Genomic DNA, 23820 nt, shown 5'->3' on the forward strand with positions numbered 1-23820 from the left:
AACAGCTGAAAACAAGATTCCTTTCAAGTCCACTTGCATCTTATCAGGGTTCTTCAGCTCATAGGGGATAAAATACATTTTATACGTGAAGAAGGCGGAAATAGAGTTAGTAGAAATCCACGGGGTGTGCTGGAGCCGCAGATTGCCTGGGGGAAGGAGCGTTTGAAGGCAGGTGAAGCTGCCTGCATATCTCCTGCAAATCAGCCGCGCGAATCGTTTGACGCCGCTGTAAATCCTGCGGGCTCACGCGGAAATATTTCCCATGCAAAATTATGGACGAAAAAAACAATTAATTTGGAGGCTGGTGTTCACTCTGGAAGCGCGAATTAAATCGTTCTCGCTCTCTGTTTTCCGCGGTCCCCACTGGACCTTGCATCTTTTGCGCGCTCAACCCCGGCGAGCCATGAAAGCAGCTCTTTTTTGGGCGTATGTGCTTTTCCTGCTGTTTGGTCCATTAGAGAAAATCTCCCTGCGGTATTCAAATGAGCAGCGAGTTTATTCAAGGCACGAATTTCTGACAAATGAATTCCAATTGACAGTGTTGAGGACACACTGCACAGCTGTTCTCAACAGGTACAGTTCCGACAGACTCCTTCACTACCCCAAGATGGCGCTGTGGCCTCACAGTTTGAAATAACTAGCAGCACTTTTCTATTTGCTGACTCCCTTTAAAGATTTTAATTCGGAGCCAGGAGTGTGATGCAGTGCTTAATTTGTAAGTAATAATACTTTTAATAATAATGATAATAGCGAATAAATAAATACAATAATACATTTAGTCGTCCAAAGTTTTTCTCAGTAGCACACCACCAGCACTGCCGAATTTCAAGCTTGTCGTATGTGTTAAGGTTGCCTAATTTGGATTCGGCTACATTCCTCTTTCTTTCACCATTCTACACCACGTCTCATTATCTCAAGCTTTAGGGTTATTTTTTACCTGCTTTCTCCTGTCATCGGTGATTTCATATTCCTCTCTTACTTCTTCATTCTCCCTCGCCCACCCTTCTCGTGCTCTGCAAATGATGACTAGAAAGCAATCTGCAGGGTGGGTCTGCAGCCTCAGGTGTGTGAGCCTTTACCAGGCGTGTTATCGAATCAGCTTGAGCTGGGCTGGTCCCACTGAGCGCACGCACATGCACGTCCTTAAATTCAAGTTGATGTGTCAGCCAGAGTAGTGGCCCTCTGTCTTGTTGGACACTTCCAGCAAGTCCTGGCTTTTCAGCCAAAAGCAAGTTGGACTTCAAAAAGAGCATGGCATTTCTTACAAAGATACCAGCATGATCTCAAAAACCTCAGTATTACAGTCCTGTTCTAAAAAAACCCACAAGAGCCATACACGAAATTATTTTGGATGAGTTTGATAGAGCGCGAACTCGACCTGAAGGTCTCAGAACGCGTGACATGCAGTGCTTAATTTGTAAAAAAAAAAAAAACATAAGTGCCAGGGCTCTCATCAAGAGGCCACTGCAGCTGGCACCACACATTGCCCCTGCCAGCGCTGCCAATGACAGTACCAAAACAATTACTAAACAATACCACTGCTCCAAGTGTGCCAATTTGGACTATTTCAGACCCCCAAAGCTATAAAAATGGTTAGGGCAGCAGGTAACATTATGTTTTAATGTATTTTACATTTGTAATTAACTATTGTGTTCCTCTCTAAATTCAACAGACAGAGCCACCTAGTGGCAGACTCTCACAAGCATCAGTGTTAACAATTAAGTGCCAGTGCTGAGCACTGGAAACCACAGGCGCAAATTAAGCACTGTTTACATGAGCACCGGGTGCGTTACAGACGGGAACGTTCATTTTGTTTAGCACGGGGAGATTAAGTAACTTACCCAGAATCAGGATGTTGAGCGTTCCTGCCGAGACTCGAACCAGGTGCCCCAGCTTCGAGGTCGACAGCTGTAGCAGTCAGTATGCTAACACTTACTATCTAGGGTCATCAGATGACTTCATATTTCTGGGGAACAACTATTCCAGCCCTGGGCTTGCTTTTTACAAATTACTGTTTTGAGTTGTTAGCCCAATTAGAGCCTGACCATGGGTGACTGCTTCAGCGGGTAACGAGGGTTGAGCCCCAACAATATTTCAGCTGAGGGTCTTGTGAAATCACACCTCAGCCTGGTCTGTGCTTGGAAGCAGGGTTGTCAGCAGCAGGGCTTGAGTCGGGGGTACAGGCAGGTACACGGTGTCCCCCCACTCTCTCAACAGGGTGGACGCCGTCCCCCCTGCCAAGAAGTTGGGCCTCACAGAAATATGCTGAACTTATCCCGGTGTAATTTTCAGACACCAGGACACGTTCAGCAGCATCTGCACTTTGCCTGCTTTCCATTCCCAATATTTATAAACAGTTGGTTCATATGGGTGCAACGTATTTCTTTCGCTATCTCATAAATATATGTAGCATTCAAACAACACTTTACTTAAAAAAGTATTTCAACAAAAAAATTCTTCGAAAAAACAGAATCCAAACCATCTATATCTTCATGTAATGTTTTATAAATTGTACTCATTCATGTATACTTCAATTGTTCATCATTTACAAAAAGGGTGAAAAGTGATCAATAAGTGCAATTCGTGACATTTAGTGCTCTGTGCTCATGGCGCAAGTGTAACCAACAAAGTGTACAGGTATTATTTACAAATGGGACATAAAAAGAGGATTTATCTCGGCCTATATTCTCCGCTATTCAACTGTATATTGCCTTTGTCAGTATTCAATACAGGATTATCCTATAATAGGTCCACTATATTGTACGTCGACGTTTCGACCCTCTGAAAGCGCACTTGGGGCATCAAGGCGGGTCTTCCTCAGGACTGTGTGGGACGGGGGAAACAGCCTAAGTGAAATGATTTAATGAAAGATGGCATTAATATGGATTCTAGTATGGAGTACAGGCCACTAATTGCCACTAATCGTTTTAAGAGAACTCACCTTCTCTTATGCCCAGCTGGGCATATGGTGGTGAAGGAACTGTAGGAATCAGCTCTGTTAGAAAAAGAGCCTAATTAGTGCTTTATTGATTTCATTACTTTTTAGGGCGAATACAAATGCAAGGATTCCTCTTACAACGCTTACTTGTCGGTGAGACAGTTACTTGTGCCCCCGACGGTGAACTTGTTAATACTGCGTAGTTATTGATGTCAACCGATGCACCTTTCTGACTGAAAAGTAGAGGGTCATGTATTTAATAAGGGGTTCCCTACCCTTTGAAATTGTATAAGTACAATACCAATGATCAAATGCATGGGCTCACCTTGATTATGGTATGGTAACTCTACCCAGCGATGATCCTCTGCGAATACTATGGCCCCGTATGGCTTGGAGATTCCATGATTTCAAAATGCAAGCAGTGCTCTTTCCACTGTAAAGGAAAGGGTCACATGCGTATTAAGGGCTACTAATCAATTACCAAATGTTAAAAAGTTAAAAACGGACGCGTGTCCTTGCTACATAGAAGACACCCGAGTCACTGAGCTCACCTTTACTTGTATGACGAGTGCTAAATGACGGATGCAAAGACCAGGGATTTCTCTTCCTGCCCGGCGTTGCTCCTGCGTGGAATGCCTCGCGAGCAATGCAACACCGCTGATAATAGTCAGCTGCGGTGAGCGTAAGGACGTAAGCAGCAAAACGTCAATTGCCACACGTGACCTTGGTTGATAGGCAACCACAGCCGCTAGAACGCCCCGCCTGAAGCAAAAGCTTCGCTCCTACCCAAACACGAATCCAAGTTCGTGTGCGTCAGAGGTCATGAAGCCTACCTCCTAAGCGTCAGTCCTTGTTAACCCGAAGCTAACAAACTCCGCTTAAACTATAGTGAATGCAACTAATAAAGTACATGTAGCGGCATCTGCGAATGAAGAGGAATTATTTCAGAAATGTACAGTTACCACATCAGTTAACCAACAAGGGACCCAAACTTGTGGTTTCACATATAAATCACTGTAATGCACAATTTACTATGATGTTTCACAACAGTCTATGAATTCAGGGCAGATTTATATTCATATTTGTCATGATCTCATTGCCACATTTAAACACAGTATCGATCAAAAAACATTACCACATTCAAACACAGTATCGATCAAAAAACTTTACCTATTGATCCTTACTAGTCTGTCTGAATTCATGTAAAACACTGTGCATGGTGATTAAGGAATGACAGTAATGGAGCCCCTTGTACCCCTATAACTGCCCCATTTGTCTGTTTGTTTCTTCAATTTCATTTAACCCATTTTTCACTGAATTCAAAGAGTGAATCCAACAACACTCTTTGTATTTCAATGAGTGTGAGACGGAGCCCCCTCTCAGGTTGGTATGTATTCTCTCTAGTACCCACCACTTGATATCTTGCGGAGTATGTTTTTGGTTGGAAAAATGTTCCACCAGGGGTGCTCCTGGTGTATTGCATTTCACCCTACTCATGTGCTGTAAGATGTGAGTCTTTATTTTTTGTGTAGTCTGACCCACATATATTTTGGCACAGGGGCATGTAATTGCATAGATAAGATTCGTACTATTGCAATTGCTAAACTCCTGGAGTTTGTAAGTTTTATTCTCATGTGTGAAAGTGTCCCCTTCCTGGCAGAAGTCACAAGCCTTACATGATCCACACTTATGATGGCCAGTAATAGGTGAAAAGTTAAGCATGCTCCTAATGTCAGGAGGCTTTTGTGGTTCCAAATACTCCTGCACCACTTTGTCTTTAACATTCTTTCCCCTCTTAAATGCAAAGATCGGTTTCTCTGTGGTTTTTAGTTCGCCTGCAACCAAGTTCCCCTATTTAGATATTATTTTCTTCACATCATTGCTTTTGGTGTTGAAGGTAGTCACACACACAATGTTGTTGGGCTCTTCCTTTTTGTCTTTCACCTCCAGTAGATTCTCCCTGGGGCTGTACCATGCTCTTTTCTTTGCACGTTTTAATAGACTTCTCGGATATCCTCTTTCCTTTAGACGGTTGGTCAGTTCCTCTGCTTCGTGAAAAAAGTCTTTTCTTTGGCTACAATTTCTTCTTATACGAAGATACTGGCCATACGGCAGATTATCCCTCAAATTGCGCGGATGATGGGATCCATACATCAGCAATGTGTTTCTCTCTGATGGTTTCCGGTAGAGATCCCAATATAATCTACCTTCTTCAGTTTTAACGGTTAGGTCTAGGAAATCTATTGGGACAGTACTCCTCGTCATCGTAAATTGTATATCTTCACTCCTCTGATTTATCCATAAGGAGAAGTCATCCAGTGATCCCTGATCTCCATTCCAGATCATGATGATGTCATCAATATATCTTTTCCATACATCGATGTTATTTAGGTATGGATTTGAATCAGTATATAGATGATCATCCTCATATTTATCCATGAAGATATTCGCCAGACTAGGGGCATATGTAGCCCCCATCGCAACCCCCTTACATTGGAAATAGAATTGATTCTCAAATACAAAATAATTCTTTTTCATTGCTATTTCCAATAACTTAATCAGGAAAGATGTAGGAATCCAATGTGGTCTGACTCTTTGATCCAACACATTCATTATCGTCTGAATTGCTTCATCCTGAGGAATTGAAGTATATAAAGATGACACGTCTAGTGTCACCAAGATGTTCTTCTGTGGGTCAAATGGAAAATCTTCAAGTAATTGAATAATATGCATGGTATCCCGCACATACGATTTGGTCTGTGAAACAAACGGCTGTAGAAAATAATCAATGAATTGGTTTAGTGGCTCCAATAATGAGCCACATCCCGAGACGATTGGTCGCCCCGGGGGATTTTCCAGTCGTTTGTGTACTTTTGGCAAAGTATAAATTGTTGGTGTATGCGGTTCTTTCTGAGTAAGAAACTCAGATTCTTTTTTACTCAAAAACCCTTCCTTTATACCCCATTCTGTGGCGTCCTTTATTTCAATCTTGATTTCACTAATCGGGTCCTTGGAGATCCGTCGATAGCTTTCTGTGGCTCCTTTCCCAGCAGCAACATGCAGGCAGTGAGGGAGCCTTTTTTCACCTCCAGCTGGGCCGAAGTTAATGGGCCATCCAGCCTCCTTTTGTTTGTATATGCTGACTGGGGGACAGCCTGGATCCTTACATTTAAATGTAAATGTCACAGAGGGGAACAAAGGCACACAGCTTGCCTTCTCTTCACAGGTACTTAAGAGAAGCATGCATTTGCCTTTGTTCTGTCCCTCTATATAAATGGAGACACTGTAAGACTGTTAGATGGGTTAGTCTGTCCCAGTAGTTACACAAATAATTAAAATAGCACTATTTTATTTCTTTTATAGTGCTACGTTGTGACGTCATGAGGTCATTTGCATATTGTCTTACTTGGTCAGTCCCTCCACTTCTTTTTATAGGACTTGTGCCCTGGTCAGCAGTGAGGTGTTTAACTTATGAAGTCGGACACGCTCAGTTGCTGCTGCTAGCCTGGGTGATCACATTAGGGTGGGGTTGTAGGTGGGTCTATCACATAGGGCTCACACCCTACTTGGTTTTCACTGTGGTGGGCAGGAATGTTTTTAGTAAGTCCCAGTGTTTCAGATGATTGTGAACGTTTCCCCATTAGCACTGGGACTCTGCACATGAAATGTAATCTCTGCCTTTCACAACTTCAATGATGAACTTTTTATTGGTTCCAAGAATGAAGGGCAAAAACATTCATTTACTGAAACTTGATTTTGTAAACGTTTTGCGTAGTCCAAAGTGGCCCCTTGTCATGTATGACACCTCATTTATTCCTTGCTTTCCAAGCACCAGTACAGTGCACTATGCACAAGGGGGGTTTGTAGATTTGTACTTTGTAAGTAGGGGCTGTAAATTACAGCATGCTTACTGTGTCTACCTAAAAAAGAGAGCTGCCTGCAGGCGCCATGCATCATATAAGGGGCCAGATGTACAAAGGTTTTTTGCAGGCACAAATGGGTTTTAGACCTGTTTGCACCCGCAAAAAACACAGCGACCCATGTACTAATCCTATTTTGCGAGTCGCAAATCAATTTGTGACTCGCTATTAGGAAGGGGCATTCCAAGGGCGTCCCTTCCTAATAGCGACTCCTTAAGCTATGTAAGAATGTTTTGCCCCGTAATTGCGGTTGCAAAACACTCGCAGTTTACCACCCTTCTCAGAAGGGTGGTAAGGCACTCGCAAACGAGAAGGGATCCCCAGGGGACCCCTTACCATTTGTGAATGCATGCCCAAATATTTTTGGAGGGCAGGCAGTGGTTCCAGGGACCACTGTCTGTCCTTAAAAAACGAAACTGAAGAGTTACATTTTTATTTTTTAAATGTATCCCGTTTTCCTTTGAGGAAAACGGGCTGCATTAAAAAAAAAACCACACAAAATCCTGCTTTATTTAAAAGCAGTCCCAGACATGGAGGTCTGCTGACCCCAGCAGGCCACCATCCCTGGGAGTGCCAGCCATTCCCATTGGGGTCGCAAAGTGCAATACTTCATTAATATGCATGAGGAATGCAATGTACGTCCCCATTGGGAATCGAAAACAGTGTCTCAGACACTGTTGTGCATCCCAATTAGCGAGTTGCAAATTGCGGGTCACAAATGTGATGCAATTTGCGACTCGCTAAATTGGCGGGTTGTGCATCTGGCCCAAGGTCACTTGGACACTATGTTTTCCATTTAAATGAATGGCTAAAGATTTTTAAATGTAAACAAGCACTGGCAATGACATTTGGTTAGAATTTTGTTTGCATAGCGAAAATGTTTTTACCATGTTTCACTAAGAGGCAAAACAGGTATTGCAGAGGCAGCAGCAAAGCAAGCTTTTCTAAAACAATACAAATAATAGGTACAGGGGCCTAGGATTGGATTAATTCTTTTTTCATTTCCTGGTATGAGAATCACGTTGCAAATACACCTCTGCCTGCCATGGATGGAAAATAAGGAGGAAGGAAGTAAACTAACAGGAAACGAACTGCCCCTTTGCTGGCCAGTTTGGATGGTCGTGCGGTTGCAGTCTATGTAGATCCTCCTGAACCAGGAGAATCGCATGAACTTTATGAAACAACAGAAATATAGCCATTTTGTGGTTCACTTGCTTAGCGGATTTGAGTGGTTTTCCTAACCCAATTTCGCTCTGCAAGTGAATTTAAAAAAATGGAAACAAGTGTGAGAAAGTGTCAGAGGGCATATGTGAGAGTGTATGTCATAGAGAAAGTGCACGTGAAGAGTTAGTTTGCTTGTGAGTGTGTGAGTGTGTATGTGAGTGTGTGAGTGTATGTGTGAGTGTGAAAGGAAGACTAGTGAAAGTGTGTGAGTGCGTGTATGTGTGTGTTTTATGTTTAAAAAGTGTGCAGCTAGCTCTGGCATACTGAAATGGATTTGTGGCTTATGGAAGTGAACACCTAAAACAAATGTGACAGTGGAGCAGCGGCGGCCGGCTCAGGTGAGCGCCGTGAGGCGGGGCAGGGTGGGGAGGGGGGAAGCCGACAGACGGCAGAATATGTAGTATTTATTTATTAAATTATAACTCTTCCATCGGCTTCCCTCCCTGCCGCGTCCTGCCCTGCCCCACCCACTGCCCCACTGCGCTTACTTGAGTCGGCCGCCGCTGCAGTGGAGTGCTAAAATACAGTCCTTGGCTTACTGAAGGCAATTTGTGGCATGGAGGAAGCCATGGAAAAGATGAACAAAATTGGAAAGAATCTCCCCTTTGGAGGGAAGCCTACCTTGGCTCACCATGAAGATACTGGAATGTCTTATGAATGTCCTTTCAGATCCTCTTGCATACTTTTTCCAACTGTGTGTGCAAATGGAGCATTAATATGCACTATTTGACAACATTTTTTCACAACATTCACCTTGACCACACTTAGAAGACATTGGTCTCACTGTCTCACTCTCTGGCATCAGGGTAAGTATAAAGCTTTACCACTTTTAAGTATCACCAGCCGCCACTTATAAGAAGATGGGGAAGCATGCAGTGAGGACATTGTATGAGAGGAAGGGGCAGGAGCAGATATTTAACAATCAAATTAATGGAATTAAAATACATTTCACATACATTTCACAAGTGGATAAGCTTATCTATTTGTATTCAAAACTGGGTCAGGTGACCCTGCTACAGCCCCAGGATTGCAATGCTTTGTTAGCACTCGAAGGACATGACTGGAAACAAGGGGGCTACTCTGAGTGACATGCATGCATCCGGTAACCATAAGGGACAGAGGTAAACAAACGATCTCCTTATTCTGAGGAGAACTCAGAAAAGTGAGCACTGGTCACTTTGTGGACATACATAGCTGCCAAGTTACCTAGGCCCATGCGTGATATGCTGCTCCAGTTCAGGTTTTTTACTTTGAATTGTGGGACTTGTAGCCTGTATTATAATGCAATATGCAAGACTAAAAGTTCCAGAACTAAAAAAAAAAATCATGGACTGGAGCAGCACATCACACAAATGAACTGGGAAAATTGGCAGGGATGGACATATGGGAAGGCCTTGTGACAAACACAATAAGTTGATGGACGGAGAACGGAAACTTTTCAGCCACTCACACCCAGACAAGAGATCTGGGTTTATCCATCGTTCTTTTGCTCACTGTGCCACCTCAGTTTTTGACATGCAGTCATAGCAGGTCACGTAGGGATTTGTGCAGGACTAGCTTGCAGAATACACACACCAATAATGCCAGAGAACCTTGTTTAAATCTGTGCTACTATGAATAATTAATTTCAAATGCGGATCTCTAAACTGGCTTGTTTTCATTGTAGCATTGTATTTTAAAAGATCTCCTAGGTGCAGGATTGTAGATAGGAGTATCATGTCTTACCAGGCACATCTTAGTTCCTTCAAGTCTTAAAGACTATACTTTGGCTTTGTCTGTTTGAGTCTATGTGATTATTATACACAGGAGGCCATTCCATACTCAGACAAAATGATGTATATATATATATATATTAGATAGACCTGGGCTTAGATAAACCAGCCCAGAGAAATGCCCTTATGTTGCCTGTGTTAGTCAGTGATTGAAAGAAATCAACATGTGTTATTCTTTTAATCCTGGGTAAAGTTGTTGAGACAACGGAGATGGGCCCTTTACCTGAGAATATAAATATTTTGTCAATGAAAGATTTGCTTTACCCTTTAACAAGTGTGGGTGAAGTGGAAGCCTGAACGAATTTCATATCCTTTGCAGGAAAGAGTCTAAGTTGTTGTATGAAATTTTAATCGTTTGTTGGTATTATGGATAACATGCTCTATATATTTTGTTTTATGTCTTTTTAATACGTTATAAATAAGCTCTGGGGGGGCAATAGCAGAAGGGAAAGAAGCAAACTCATAACTAATGGCATGAAAACAAACATCATAGTCTGCAAAAAGAAGAAAATCTTTAACTACCAATGAAAATCAGGAGACATATTAATTGGCAAGATTCACTACTGCAACTATCCAGACGTTTTGCTGGCCCCCATGGGCAGCTATAATGCACCTTTGAATACCCATAAAGCTAAATCCTTCTCGATGATGTCACACCAGAACAGTGCTACCCGAGGGGTTGCACAGTCCTTCAACCACACCCACATTGTGGGTATGAAATCCAAATATGCACCTGAACTATTGTTACTGAGTCATTTTATTCAGAGAAAGCTGAGGTAAAGAATGACCAGCAAGCATCGACATCACCAGCCCACCGCGCTCAGGGGTCACAGGACAGCAACAGGTTGGATTCCATAGTACACTGAGAGGAAACAGAGGAGATCCTCAAACAGGCAGAGCCTTCTCAGAGACAAGCAATATACCCTGAGGGGAAGGTGGAGCAAGTGGGAACTGGCTCCATGGCTTTCATCTCCGGTGTTCCTCAGAAGATCTCTGCCTCTTGCACCGCACCCTAAATCCACCTGTTCTAGCCTTTTACCTTTAACAGATGATTTTCTCTCTCCTGTTTTCAGTAGGGCTAATGAGTGAACCCCTGCAAACTAACTATAAGTAATCTCCTGTAGCTCATCTATGAATACTGCCAACCAATACGTAAAATTCCCAGATCGCCCTTTCCCACTAAAAGATCACACCTAATTTCTACTAATGGAATCTACCGCATAGATACGGAATTAAAGGCGTGGAATGATTCCTGCAGAGCGGAAATCTAATTAAAAAAAACAACATTAGCGCAAATATATATACTAACCCTGGGATGTGGAACAGTATGCTACCCAGCGCATAGCACAACAATGCCTTGTCAGGTGTAGTAAGTGCTATATTTATGGGGGGTATGGAAATCCCCTGCACTTGGCTGGGAGCAGAGATAGTGCCAATTTACAAAATGGGCTCTCCTCTTCTCCCAGCCAACTACAGGTCGATTAGCCTCATAGACGTGCCCCAAAAACTCTTCTCTCGTCTCCTTTTGGACCAGCTTCTTGATCGGATGGAGGCAAACGAAATCCTTAGTCCCCTCCAGGCTGGCTTCAGAAAGAACACGTCCACCATGGACCAGATCTTCCGCCTCATCCTCCTGTACTGGAAAACGGTGAGGATTGAGGGGGGGAGGCTATACATGGTGTTCGTGGATCTGAGGTCAGCCTTTGACTTGGTCCCACGGAAAAAACTATGGGAGGTCCTAAAGGAGCTGGGTGTACCAACCCAGCTGCTGCATGCCATAATTAGGCTCCACAATGGCAATTATGCGCAGGTTAGGTGTGGGAGGGATGGAGCGCTGTCCTCAAGGTTTCCTGTTCTCAGGGGGGTAAGGCAGGGTTGCGTCTTGGCACCGACCCTGTTTTGCCTCTTTGTGAACAGTGTTATATCCTACCTTGAGGACGTAAAAGATAATGACGCCCCTTCTCTGGCAGGTAGGAGGGTGCCAGCCATCATGTTTGCCGACGACACCCTCCTGCTTTCCAAAAGCCCGATGGGGATCCAAAGGATTCTGGATGGATTTGGTCTTTTCTGTAGTCAACATGGTCTAGAGATCAATACAGAGAAGACCAAATTCATGATTTTCAACCCATCACCAAAGAGAAGACCAAATCCCACCCTGGGTACAGCTAGCCTAGAAAGGGTTACAACCTTTCAATATTTGGGGGTGACTCTGCACGAGAACCTATCTTGGGACCCCCAGATAGCGAAATCCCGGCTAAAGTTGTCCCAATTATCTGGTGCTATTCTGAAGGTTGCAAATACTTCAACCTTCAAACCTATAAGTCCAGCACTGGAATTGTATAAAGCGCAAGCCAAATCGGCCGCAATGTACGGCAGTGAGCTATGGGGGTATAGAGCAGGTCTAGATCTCGCCAGAGTAGAAAACACCTTTCGCAGACGCCTACTGGCTCTCCCCCGTGGTACACCCTTGATTCCTCTGAGATTGGACGTGGGTTTACCCTCTATCGCTGCTGAGCTGGAGTCTAAGCCAGTAAGATTCTGGCACAGGCTCTGGTCCACCAGCGAGCTTGAACATTATAGGAGTGATCTTACCCATGTATTGGCCCTGAATCAACGAGACAGAATTCCTTGGCCTGCCTTCGTTAAGAAGGAATTGTACCGTTTAAATCTGTCTGAACTCTGGGAAGCTCCAGCATCGGGCTGCCAAAGGTTATCCCGGAAACGTCTAGTCCAAATTTATAAGGAAAAAAGTCTCGATTCACTTATGACCTCGACCAATAACGGCACCCTAACTGAACGTTTCCTGCAATCCAAAAATTCTTACAAGTTTGAGGATTTTATGGATATTATTTTCCCAATTCTTGCCAGGAAGCTGTTTATACAGTGGAGGTTTGGCACCTTACCCATCAAAACTTTTACCTCCAAATGGCTACAGAGGGATGATAAATCCTGTCCGGGTTGTAACTCCCATGATGAGGAAGAAACCCATCTTTTTTTCTTTTGTCCTGCATATTACAGACCTAGGAAATATTGGTTGGTCCCTTTATGCAGGAACTTGGGTTTCAGGAGCCACATAGATGCTTATAGACTTTTAAGAACTAGTACTCTGCCTCATGTAGTTTTTGCTGTGGCGAAATTCATTATGGCTATGTGGCTTATCAGGAAAAAACTGTTAATTGCACAAAATCCTAAACTATGAATTTGTCCTTATAACTATGGACTGTGCTTTTTAAAAATTCATGTATAGTCTTCTCCTGATTATGAAATGTATATTTCCTCCCTCATCATGTCTGGAACGACTCGCTATTTATTTTATGTAAATGTGTTTTTACAATTCTAATTCCTTTTTTAAGTGTTGTTAAAATGTACATATTATGTATCTTTTATGGTCTTGTAGACCGAAATAAAGAATTTTTGGATTGGATTGGATTGGCTATATAATGCAATTATAATACAAAATATCCCCTACACTAAAACTAATACAATAACACTCAGCAGCCAGACAGTCGACTGTAGTTCATACAGGCTGCTTATTCATTCCCATAACTGTTTGCTACTCTTACACTCACATAAGACAAAGCCAGTAGAATCATGTTTATCACCCAGTACTGTGTCACTCCACAGCAATAAATCACACATTGCAATCTGATTAGGCATGTAATAAATGAAGAGATCCGCCACATGCCTTTGGCCAAAGAGGACATTAATGTAGCTCAACACTGCAGGAGACGCATAGCTGGCACAGGCGCTTCTTGGCATTTCACGATGACAACCAGATTTGGGACGATATTAACAAAGTCCATCCCCCCAACAGATCTCTTCACCACTTCTCCCTATTACCTATGCCTGCTCAGGACTATAACTCTTATTAGAACATTGGAATGTTGGGAGCTCCATTGAAGACAATGGAGTGCTCCCTGCTTCTACAGGCCAGTAAAAGCCAGCAGAGCAACATTTCAATGTTTTAGAAAGGCCTCTCGGAGCTCGAGGGGATTTAAATCCCCTCGAGCTTTGAGAAGCCTTTGTTTTATTTGTTAGAAAATTCTGCCATCTAGTGGCAGAATGTTCTAATTGCCTTATAGTAGGGCTATACCGGCTATTAAAATCCCGTCTCTTGTTAAAGTCCCTTGCCATAGGCTCGGGCCTTTAACGGGGGAGCGGGCCTTTAAGAGCCGGTGTAGCCCGCTACCGCGGGCTATAAGGCTATAATAAAATATTTCAGAATGCACAACACAGTGCAGTAACTAGCTAAGTGGACTATGAACATAAGAAACACCAAAAAAGGACTTGTAGAGCTGTTCAAAGATTCCAGCTGACTGAAACATATAGACTACACGCCTATCTGTCACTCTTCCTCATCCATCACCCTGCTAAGCGCTGCATCTCACACTGCGATACCCGCACCTCGGTGGTCCTCACTCAGAACATTGAAACACCTTCCATACATGATCAAAACACACTTTCAACCAAACATCCTACATGGCTGCAGCATGCTACCCATGTAGGCAAGCATTTCAGTACCTCCACACAGAGGCGGCAAGCGCTATATAAATCTTGCAATACAATCCAATACTTTGAGATAATTTTAAATTAAAAATTTTGACATACAGCTGGACAGGGGAGTCGTGCACTTTTTCTTCCTGTATAGTAACAATTCTGCATATTTGAGTGAAGCCTGCCCCTCAGTTCCTATGATGTACTCTTCCTATGTTTTTATGTATTTGTGTGCAAGCATTGCTTCTTTACATATTGTTCTTGTTTGGTACGTGAATGTAGACAGCACTGCTGGCGACGGTGATGTAACTGTGTATGGTAGATGATGCTCTGGTGCTGTGCTGCTGTCCCTGTTGTTTGTGTATATGGGGCAAGCTTGCACTGCTGCTGTCAGCAATCCACAGGTTCTTTATGTGTGGAAAACAACGATGTACTTCTGTATCTAGCTGCTCTGTGTAAGGGAAGGCTGAACTGCAAATGTTTCTGTTGTGTATGTACGTGTGTAAAGGAAACTTACACCGCGGCAGCCCAGGTGGGACCTGCTCTCCGTGTTTTACTGAACCAGAGAAAACCCTTTCACTACGTAGCAATATTATTGGATTTTTTTGTTTTGTAAGGTGATTCCTAATGGAAATCTGCATTTGTGCATATATCCTGAAGAGGGCAGTAGAGCATTAACATTTGATGAGACCCGAGCCTTAAATGAACACATTTATTGGAACGATGATCGTCGCTGGCGTCGCGCGCTCCTGCTACTGCTGCCGCTCGAGCTCCGCTTGCTTTGTAGGCAATTAAAGTTGGCTACGGTCTCCAGAGGACTGGGAGGAAGTTCCATTCAGCTTGAGAAATTACTGACAAAATTGGGTTGGCGTTTAATAAAGGATTTTAAGATATATTTTTAATTATGAATTTAGTGCTCCGCGACCATGCCGTATTGGCAGATGTGTATAAGCTGGAGTTTCACGTGCAGTCTCACAGAGGATGGCGGAGCACAGGGGGCCGCGCTGTTCGAGTGGCAGAATGTGTAGGACATGAGAAATACCATGTACAAACATATAAGAGTGGTGCACGTCACGTGCGGTTTCACGCCTTGCAATCTTGGGAGGTGAGAAACCTGGGTCAGAGCTCATGAGTTTCCCAGGTCTATGCATGAGTGTCTCATCCAGTCCAGGTTTTTGCCTTGATTATTCGTGCTTTTTGTCTTGGCTTATAATTGGATAAACCGAACTACAAGTCCCAAAGTGCATTGTAGAATCCTACATTAAGTGTGATACTCGAGCACGCGCATTGAAAGCATGGCACTTGTGATCTCGGTTAAACAGACATGGGGGATCCCTTACTCCAGGTGATTACTGAGACAGTCTCCAGTTCTGAACCTTTCATCTGCAGGTCATTGATTCGAGGTGTGTTAGTCTAATTAGTTAGATGGAGTCAAAACAATACCCACAATGCATCAGGCTATCACACACAACTCCAGGGCTGGAAATAGTGCTTATAAGATCTGCTGGAGGTGATGGTCCTAACTAGACACTCGTCCATCTAACAAATCCCATCTAAACTTTTAGTTGATTGATTACGACTTTTGCAGAGTGAATGATTACCCCAAACGGTGTCTGGGGGCAAATATAAACTTCTTTCCCTGGATTATGTAAGTCAGAGGATGTCTATGTAGGGCCTGTCTCAATGATTTCCCCAAAAAGAGATGTTTTGGCTATGTATGTCGACCAATAGGGAGAGAATTCCGTAATTTAGTTGTCAGAAGGAAAACGACCTCATATTTGCAATTTGTGGATAGTGGAGAGACTAAAGAGACAGTGGTGGCTCCTCCGCTACGGCGGAGGAGCACCAGCCTCACTGTTTTTAAGCAGTGTCACCAAAGGAAAAATAAAATGATACTAACTCTAAGTTATTATCATTTTATTTTTTCCCTTTCTTTTGCAGCTTTGCGGGCGGAACGGGCGGGGCTGCTGTGCTGACAGAGCAGGGGAGGGTAAGAGTGGTTTGCTCTCCCTAAAGTGCGCATGAATGTTTGGCCAGCCCTCTGGGGCCGTCCAAACATTCATGCATACTTTGCATGTTCTTCACCCAAGCTGCATTACAGCCCCCTTTCCCAGCCGGAGCACTGAAATACAGTGCTCAGACCAATCACAACATTGCATTGCAGCTCTGTCATTGGCTCAGGGGAGACTAGGTGCTTACCAATCCCAGCGCTGCGTTGCAGCGTTGTGATTGGTTCAGTGAAGCCTTGGTGCTTCCTGAGTGCTCTGTTCTGGAGACAAAGAAAGAGAAAGTGGTGAGACGCGGCGAGGAGGTACTTTTAAAAAATTCTTTACCCCCCTCTCCCTGCTCCCCTGGCCCATCCTGATCTGTGCCAGCAGGCTCTGCAAACAGAAGAGCAGTAGGGCGTCTGAAAGAAAGTGAGGGGCGGTACATTCGGAAGTTTCTCTGCAGATGGATAGGTCCTTTGTAATTAACAGTGTTAACAACGTGGGCTGACCTGTGCTGGTGGGCTGCTTTTCCTGCTCTTGCTTCTGTTGTAGAAGCGCTGTTGACTTGTTCTGGGACGCAGCTCCTGGCCCCGAGCTGCCATCGTTAACATCAGGACCCGCCCTCCGCCCACACCGCAGCGGGACTGCGAGGCACTACAACAGCTGAAGCCTCTTCCCGCAGCGGCCCCGCCCCCCGCCCGGGGTGTGTGTATAACTTTCGTAGCACCCGCTGCGCGGGTGCTACTCATCGTTTCAACGTGGGCTGACCTGTGCTGGTGGGCTGCTTTTCCTGCTCTTGCTTCTGTTGTAGAAGCGCTGTTGACTTGTTCTGGGACGCAGCTCCTGGCCCCGAGCTGCCATCGTTAACATCAGGACCCGCCCTCCGCCCACACCGCAGCGGGACTGCGAGGCACTACAACAGCTGAAGCCTCTTCCCGCAGCGGCCCCGCCCCCCGCCTGGGGTGTGTGTATAACTTTCGTAGCACCCGCTGCGCGGGTGCTACTCATCGTTTCAACGTGGGCTGACCTGTGCTGGTGGGCTGCTTTTCCTGCTCTTGCTTCTGTTGTAGAAGCGCTGTTGACTTGTTCTGGGACGCAGCTCCTGGCCCCGAGCTGCCATCGTTAACATCAGGACCCGCCCTCCGCCCACACCGCAGCGGGACTGCGAGGCACTACAACAGCTGAAGCCTCTTCCCGCAGCGGCCCCGCCCCCCGCCCGGGGTGTGTGTATAACTTTCGTAGCACCTGCTGCGCGGGTGCTACTCATCGTTTCAACGTGGGCTGACCTGTGCTGGTGGGCAGCTTTTCCTGCTCTTGCTTCTGTTGTAGAAGCGCTGTTGACTTGTTCTGGGACGCAGCTCCTGGCCCCGAGCTGCCATCGTTAACATCAGGACGCGCCCTCCTCCCACACCGCAGCGGGACTGCGGGGCACTACAACAGCTGAAGCCTCTTCCCGCAGCGGCCCCGCCCCCGCCCCCTGCCCGGGGTGTGTGTATAACTTTCGTAGCACCCGCTGCGCGGGTGCTACTCATCGTTTCAACGTGGGCTGACCTGTGCTGGTGGGCTGCTTTTCCTGCTCTTGCTTCTGTTGTAGAAGCGCTGTTGACTTGTTCTGGGACGCAGCTCCTGGCCCCGAGCTGCCATCGATAACATCAGGACCCGCCCTCCGCCCACACCGCAGCGGGACTGCGAGGCACTACAACAACTGAAGCCTCTTCCCGCAGCGGCCCCGCCCCCCGCCCGGGGTGTGTGTATAACTTTCGTAGCACCCGCTGCGCGGGTGCTACTCATCGTTTCAACGTGGGCTGACCTGTGCTGGTGGGCTGCTTTTCCTGCTCTTGCTTCTGTTGTAGAAGCGCTGTTGACTTGTTCTGGGATGCAGCTCCTGGCCCCGAGCTGCCATCGTTAACATCAGGACCCGCCCTCCGCCCACACCGCAGCGGGACTGCGAGGCACTACAACAGCTGAAGCCTCTTCCCGCAGCGGCCCCGCCCGGGGTGTGTGTATAACTTTCGTAGCACCCGCTGCGCGGGTGCTACTCATCGTTTCAACGTGGGCTGACCTGTGCTGGTGGGCTGCTTTTCCTGCTCTTGCTTCTGTTGTAGAAGCGTTGTTGACTTGTTCTGGGACGCAGCTCCTGGCCCCGAGCTGCCATCGTTAACATCAGGACCCGCCCTCCGCCCACACCGCAGCGGGACTGCGAGGCACTACAACAGCTGAAGCCTCTTCCCGCAGCGGCCCCGCCCCCCGCCCGGGGTGTGTGTATAACTTTCGTAACACCTGCTGCGCGGGTGCTACTCATCGTTTCAACGTGGGCTGACCTGTGCTGGTGGGCAGCTTTTCCTGCTCTTGCTTCTGTTGTAGAAGCGCTGTTGACTTGTTCTGGTACGCAGCTCCTGGCCCCGAGCTGCCATCGTTAACATAAGGACGCGCCCTCCGCCCACACCGCAGCGGGACTGCGGGGCACTACAACAGCTGAAGCCTCTTCCCGCAGCGGCCCCGCCCCCCGCCCGGGGTGTGTGTATAACTTTCGTAGCACCCGCTGCGCGGGTGCTACTCATCGTTTCAACGTGGGCTGACCTGTGCTGGTGGGCTGCTTTTCCTGCTCTTGCTTCTGTTGTAGAAGCACTGTTGACTTGTTCTGGGACGCAGCTCCTGGCCCCGAGCTGCCATCGATAACATCAGGACCCGCCCTCCGCCCACACCGCAGCGGGACTGCGAGGCACTACAACAGCTGAAGCCTCTTCCCGCAGCGGCTCCGCCCCCCTCGTTTAGGAGGATATAACCTGCCTACTTGTCACGCGTAGCGGGACGCGCGCGGGACGGAGCCCGGGGTGAAGCCCGGGCTAAAGGCGGGCCCTCTGAGGCCCTCGTAGGCCAGAGTAGGCTGGGCTGGGCCCACCCCCTAATATTTGCTGTTTAGTAGCCCGTGCCCTGCCACGTCGAATATGTCTACAGAAGAGGAAACCCCTGGAAAAAAAGGAGGTTACGTAATGGGTCATTGGACAATTATTTTCCCAAGGTTCAGAGTGAGGGTCAAAAGGACTCTATTTTAGCCGAGCGTAGGGCCGAGAGGCGCCGCTCAATTGAGAGCATGAAACACACACCCGTTAGCGACAGCTCCCTGATTGTTGTGACCCGGGAGGAAGGTTCTGTAGATTTGAGTGGGGATAATGCTAGTCAGGAAGGCGTTCCTCTTTTGTTTCATGATTTTGTATCCACACCTTGCTTGCCCTCGGATAACATTATAACTGTTTCTCCTACCCCTAGTCCTAGTCGCATCACTGCCATAACCAAGCCTAGGAAACAGAAACCTAAGCATTTAGTTGCTGCCCAGATCCATTGCCCGCCACCTAGTAAAAAAAGGAAGAAACTAAGGGTGGCACCAGGTAAAGCTAAAATCTTGCATACTGAATTTGGTAAAGGGGCAAAAACCCTCAATACAACTAAGATTACCCTAGCAGAGGAGTCGGAGTCTACACCAGCAGTAGTTCCACCACTTGTAAATAGTTCACTAGAAGCAGTTGCACAGGCTGTGGTTCCTGTCAGCAATGCTGGAGCCACAGTATCAGCTACTCCCCCTCCCCTAACATTAATAGGGAATTTGGAGTTTTTGCTGAGATCACTCCTATTACCTATTAATGAGTCCATTAAAAAGGTGGAAATCAGACTGACCATACTGGAAACTGCCATATCTAGCATGGTTACTATGACTAAAACTCAGGGGAATGGGAATGGGGTGGCACACCCTACACCTATAGCCAGGCCCCCTTCTACCACCGTTCCAAAAAATCCAACTGTATCAGCTCAGGCGGCCAAAAATACCACGCAACAACAGGGTAGGGTTGATTTCCCCTCTCAAAACCCATTGCCTCCAAAACAGTTAAATGCACCTGTAATTGAAAAGGGTGGTGACCCAAAAAAACCAGGCCCAAAGGCCCCGTCAAGTAAAAACAACCAGAACGACCATGGGGTAGGTAGCTTTAATAGAATACCACGGAAAAAGGTGCCACAAGTGGAGATTCCCCCAGAAGCAGTGCCCTATGTGGTAGTTTTGACTGGGGTCCCCCCGTTAGCAGAAAACAAGAAGGAGGGATACGCAGATCTCAAAAATAAAATTATCCATTGGTTGAGGACTTACAGGCCGATAGCGCCCAATATAGATGGGGATATAGTGCATGTCAGACGGCTTAACTGGCTGGGGAGTAGAACTAAAGATATAGAGGGAGACCTAGTGGTGGTCAACTTCAGAGACCCCAGAGCATCAGACTATATCTTAAACTGGCCACCTGGAAACGGGGAAACTTGCATTATCCCTCGGGCCCTAACTTATTTCTATCCCAGGACTGAGGCTATTCCTCCCAAATATCCAATTAAGTTTCAAACATACAGGCCACCCCTCACCGTGCCATACAGCAACAATTATCCCCAGTATGGCCAACATTTTGCTCCGGTGCCTGAACAGCACTCCGCCTGGTCTACGGTGCCTTATAGACACAGGTTGAACCATGACAGCAGGATGGAACATCTAAGACCCTTCACTCCCCTGGACACCTACAATCGGTTTTCGCAGCTCTCAGGGCAGGAAAATTGCGATTGAAGTTTAGCGCCCATGGGGGTGACATGCGAACATCTTGGGGAGGAGGCCCCACGTCTTCGCGGCAGTATAGATGCAGGGCAAGTTAGTCCACCTCTAGTACAAATTGCCATTACTAATAACATTACTGAGGCTCCCATGATAGTCGAGTCTATGGCCAGCACCTCTAGTTGTCCTGTAAACCCTACTCCCTTGGCCCAAGACGGGGACTGCTGTATGACCATGGTGGACAATGAGGGTGCGAATAAGGGGGGACACACCATAATGCCCAAGGGTCGGCGGGTAATAAACCTCCTATCTTGGAATGTTGCGGGGTTAAAAAGGAAGTTAGATCTACCAGAGTGGCACACGTTCATTGAGAGGTTCGATGTGTGCCTATTTCAGGAAACTTGGAGCCTATTACCCTTATATAAATCAGGGTATAACACCCACTTTTTACCTGCAGTAAGTAAAGGAAAGGGTAGACCAGCGGGTGGCCTCATGGTTTGGATTAAAATAGAGCTGGACTGGGTGGTAACACGCCACAACTTGGAGTGTAGGGACATACTCCACCTCTCTTCTAGAGGGAATGCGGAGAGTGGTAGGCTAGACCTCTTTAATGTTTATGCCAGAGGGGCATCAGGGGACATCGCCTCCTTAATTTTAACAGCTCTGGACTCTGCCCTAGCTAACTGCCCTTTATCTGCAAAAATTATCGTGGGGGGAGACTTCAATTGTACGTTTGAACCTCTCCTCGGGGACGACCCCCTGGGTATTGAAGATGAAGATTCAAACTGGTCCATCCCAACTCTATCTCTGCCCCCCATTAGGAAATGGTCAGCTAGGGCAATTCAAATTAATGCACTAACTAGGGACCAAAAGTTAAGAGCCCTTAATGGCAGGACTATATCTGACCAGGCAGGTGCACTGACCTTCAACAGACTTACTGGGCCATCCCGAATCGACTACATCCTAATGGATGTTAGTTTTTGGGCAGACCTTATTGACATGGAAGTGCTTCCAAGTCAGGATAGTGACCATAATCCCCTGTGTTGCAAGTTTAATTGGGGCATCCTTAAAGATAGTAGGGTGAATGCCCCACTAAAAACAACTAAAGAGATTATCCCATATAACAACAATCGTAGATTGAAATGGGATAAGGCTAACCTGAAGGAGGATGACCTAGGGGCAATTAAATCCCTGGTAGAGGGCCTGTCCTCTGATCTGGAGGCCTGGGTCTGTGAAAATGAGATTAGTACGTCGCCGCACTCTTCCCTCGACTCAGCTTATAAGGCTACAATAGATCATGTCAGCCAATTTTTTATCTCGAATGGTAAAAGCCACAGGAAACTGATTACACCTCCCACTTCTAAAAAACCTTGGTATACAGATCAGTGTAAGGGCAAAAGGAAAAATCTGACAAAAGCCCTGCTTTCTGGGGATCCTTTGCTGGTTAGAGCGGCCAGGAAGGAAACTAAAAGTACTATCGCTGGCTAAACGCGAGTGGGAGGAACAGCATTGGCAGGACCTAGCCAACGCCGTGAGCAGAAGGAACCCGAATCTTTTTTGGGATCTGATTAATAGAACAAGGCAGAGGAAAATGCAACCATTAGCAGCACACATAACCAGCCAGCAATGGTTTAATCATTTTTCATCCCTATATGGAGGTAATGATGAACTAATCAGCCCCGGGGTAACTAGTTTTGGAGCTGGGGATATCTTAGGGGTGGATGCCCCCGAATTTTCGACCACCGAGGTAGTGACGGCGATTAAACATCTAACCCCAAAGAAGGCGGCCGGGCCGGACGGGATCCCTGGGGACCTGTTGATCGCAGAGCCGCAGGCTTGGGCCAAGCTAATTGCCACAATTATGAATTTGATAACTAGGGGTCACCAGGTGCCAGACTCATGGAAGGGGGCAGAGGTGGTAACCGTTTTCAAGAAGGGGGCTAGAGATGATCCTGCGAACTATAGACCTATCAGTTTGATAGATATAATTCAGAAAGTGGTCGGCAGGGTCATCATCTCAAGGGTAGGCGATTGGATGGAGGAAGCCAGCATTCTCTCCCATCTTCAAGCTGGCTTTAGAAGGAAGGTAGGCACGATGGACCAGGTCTTTCGCTTTTTTGTCATCTATTGGAAGGCAGTTACCATCAAGAAAGGCAGTTTATACATGGCCTTCATAGATCTCAAAACGGCTTTTGACCTGGTCCCTCGGGCAAAACTATGGGAGATCTTAGGTGAGATGGGATTTCCCAGTAGGCTCCTGAGTCTGATCGTAAAGCTCCATGAGGGGAATTATGCGAGGGTCAGATGGGGATCCCAGGGACAGTTAACAGATAGGGTCCCTGTGAGGAGAGGAGTACGCCAGGGCTGTGTTATGGCTCTGACCCTTTTCTCCCTATTCGTGAATGGAGTGGTGGACCATCTGAAAGGGGAGGAGACGGATGCCCCATCCCTGGCGGGGGAAAGAGTTCCGACTCTACTCTTCGCCGACGACACCTTATTGATCTCCAAATCCCCAGTGGGACTGCAAAAACTCTTGAACCGGTTTAGTTCTTTTTGTACCAACCAAGGCTTAATCATCAACACCTCGAAAACTAAACTGATGGCATTCTCCCCCTCTAAAAGATTTAAAAATAACTTCTTGCTTAATGGTGCGCCCCTGGAGATGGTCAACTCATTTGATTATCTTGGTGTCCGGATAAATAGTCGAATGACATGGAAGGACCACTTGGCCAAAATGTTACTCAGTCACCAAAGAGCATCCGGGGTGACTCTGAGAGAGCTCCGTGAGTCAAGCAGCAAACCAGTCTCCCCTGCTATGGCGATTTATGAGGGCCAGATTCTCCCGTCGGCACTATATGGCTCAGAACTCTGGGGGTTTGAAAACGTCTCAGATCTATCG

The 23820-nt window shown here is 46.3% G+C and overlaps 1 long non-coding RNA gene across 1 annotated transcript in view; it reads right to left on the bottom strand.

Annotated features, from left to right (window-relative positions):
• The window catches only part of LOC144781261 (uncharacterized), a 33234-nt gene extending 29658 nt beyond the window's left edge, over positions 1 to 3576 (bottom strand). Inside the window, exons 1-2 of the long non-coding RNA XR_013600924.1 lie at positions 3490 to 3576; positions 3264 to 3371 (exon numbers count right to left, since the gene is read on the bottom strand). This is a non-coding gene — a long non-coding RNA (uncharacterized LOC144781261). The remainder of the gene's footprint in view (positions 1 to 3263; positions 3372 to 3489) is intronic.
• Between the last annotated feature and the right edge of the window lie 20244 nt (positions 3577 to 23820).

The sequence above is a fragment of the Lissotriton helveticus genome, chromosome 9 (assembly GCF_964261635.1).
Source record: "Lissotriton helveticus chromosome 9, aLisHel1.1, whole genome shotgun sequence".
Classification (NCBI taxonomy): Eukaryota; Metazoa; Chordata; class Amphibia; order Caudata; family Salamandridae; genus Lissotriton; species Lissotriton helveticus.